This window comes from Pinus tabuliformis, chromosome 1_1, assembly GCF_031772625.1.
Source record: "Pinus tabuliformis cultivar Carrire ecotype Pingquan chromosome 1_1, CPIR1, whole genome shotgun sequence".
Lineage (NCBI taxonomy): Eukaryota > Viridiplantae > Streptophyta > Pinopsida > Pinales > Pinaceae > Pinus > Pinus tabuliformis.
In genome coordinates, this window is record NC_142297.1 from 465,443,973 (window position 1) to 465,446,816 (window position 2,844).

The following is a 2,844-nucleotide window of genomic DNA, read 5'->3' on the forward strand; positions in this document are numbered from 1 at the left end:
CAGTCTGGAGTGTGGCGCTGTGCTCCTAGCTATGGTGCTGCGCTTATGGACTATGGCACTATGCGTACGGCCATTCTAAAATACAAAGTTTTGTAGGTGCCCGCTTGGCCTCACATTGCTCTTTCGCTCACACTGGCTCTAATCCAAGAAGTCTGTTGGACAATGAATTGGGTAGGACACCTCCCATGGGGTGGAATTCTTGGAATCATTGAAGGCGCTTCTGAAAGCAAGAGTCATGGTCAACAGGTTTCCGTTATCATGTTTTTAGGTTGCCTCAGGCACACAAGGAGCTTGTTGAGAAGGTTACGAATGGAATGTGGCTCTTTTGTATGACTTCACAATTGAACGCAGAACAGGTTAAAGGATGTCCCAACTGTTTCGACTGGCGCCTTTTCAGAACTCTTGTGGTCCTCAAACTCTCGTGGACGGCCTGGGAAACCTGTTCGTGATTGTTGGGGCAGCAAGATGTGTACCATTTGTTGATCAGGTTCCCCAAGCTCCATTATATTGACCTGACACAGTATTGCCTCAGCGTGTGCCATTGCTTGATGCTTATGCTTTGCAAGCATCAGATTCATATGCTTCTGCGTATCAGAGGCAGGCTCTGCCTCCTGCTGATCCATTTCCTGTGAGGAATGGGTTGTTATCTGATATTGATTATCGTGGGGTAGATCCAGGGCTTGAATATTTACACCATGAGAGAGCAGGAGAATGTGTTTTAGAGCAGAATTATCTCGATTATGTGCTAAGAGAAGCTGACCACGCTGATGCTGCCCTTCATAGAGCTGACTTCACATCTCCTCCTAGATGTTCATGTTTTCTAGGAATCGATGACAAGTATTTTAGCTATGAGATCAACAGCATTGAGTTTTTGAAGGAGAGGTGGCAGTATTCAAAATATTCAACAAACAAATGGCAAATATTTCAGGAACCCAAGGCATCTACAAAGCGCAGGTGGAGGGTGATTTGATCAGCATCCCAGATTATCCCTGATTTCCAGCGATGTTCCAAAACAGACTTTGGCAATTCGACTTGTGGCAGCAATTCAATTGTTCCTTTTTATTTTTGAGATTTAATTAGGTTATTTTGTTATAATTTAATTTATGTAATTTGACTGCATAAAAACATATTTAGGTGTTTGTTTGTTTTTTCTATTTTAATTATTTTGATTCCTATGTTTAGGAATTCATAATTAATATGTAATAGGGTATATAGGATTATTTTTAAAAGATAGAGGTTCAATTTTGGCAGCGGAAAGGCTGCTTGGCACTGTGTAAAATTTCCTGAATATCATTTTAATAAAAGCAGTTTTCTTCCCTTTGGACCTGGGATCCATCACAATGTTGATGTTTATTATGTTTTTCCTGTAATTCACTTACATATTTAGTTTTTCTGCCTTGTTACAACATTATCTAAGAGATATGTTAGGAATTCATCTCTAACGATGCTCCTTTCATGATGATTTTCTGTTAGATGTAATGGTTGTCTTTACAGAATTCATCCTTGGCTAGATGCTCTGCTGAGAAACCTCGTGTTTCTCATTCATCTAAAGTTGCTACTACAAATCCATCCCTTGTTTGATGCCTGTAGGGCAGCAGGCTTTCTCCCCTATTCTTCTCACATTTGCAATCTTCTATCTGGCTGAACATGGCACTTAATTTTCCCCAAGTTTGCCAGCAGAAACTGGCATTGACTTCATAGCCCAAACATCCTTTCTCTTATTGTTTCGACCCAAAAACCCTTCAAACAAATCCCCGCACTCCATAGCTAGCCTAAAATTTCATTTATTGCAACCACATCTTGTTGGCAAAGAGAGATCCCTCTCTGGTCTAGCAGGGCTAGATGTCGGATCAAAAGCTTGATCTGTGGTTACCTCGGGATTTCCTATTCTTAGCCTTGAAGTTCATTCTGAGTGACAACAGAAGGCTGTGCCTTCGGCCACAGCTCAGTAATCTGGAGATTCAGCTCCAGTTGCACACGCGTTGTTTCCTCATGTGAATTTTAGACTCCACTTTCCAGACAGTAGATCTGCATCTCTATTGGTAGCTCTATGGCGATGGACAACTCTAGGACTTGTCGGCATGCTTCATCAATTGTCTTCACAATCCGCTAGTTCTGTGACACTAGTTCATCACGCTGTAGGTTGAGCTTTTCGATGTTGACATTTTTCTCACTCATCACCTAAATCAAGTGGCCCTCCCTAGCGTGGAGCTCTACTGTTATGCCATCCTACAATTGGTACAGTGTGTCTCACAAAAGGACAACCAAATTAAGTCCAAGTCCCTTGATCCTGCCCACCATGGCTCTGTTGTCCTCATTCCCTTCTGTTTGCACCCCCTTTGGTAGCACTATGGTGTTGGCCATCTTTGCGCATAGTAGTTGCTCTGCTCTTGATGTGCCTGTTGTTCCGTAGGTGGCTATGGTTCCTTCCTATGGGGGCCACACCTATAGTTCCTGCAGCTGCACCCTTAGGGCCCCCAACACAATCTACTGCTCCGACATGGCTTCCTGGAGCGCTTCCTTGGTGACCTCGTGAACTGTGTCGCCGATGTCGTAGAGGTCACCTTCCGTTAATGTGATCGGGTCGATGGCCAATTTGGATGCCTTGACCTTTTTCCGTGGACCCGATCTCTCTGTGATACATGGCCTTTTTAGTTGGGTGGAAGTTGTGCTCGGGTCTGTGCCTTCTTCTGCGAGGTCTATGTCCTCTGCTTCCTATCCTGTAGACAAGTCCTGGCCCTCCTCGTCCTGTGTTGTTGTGGCCCCTATTGCCTGCGCTGTTGCTACTACTTTAGCAACCTTTGCCTGCTTCGCAGCTACGCTTGCTACCTCATGAACAACCCT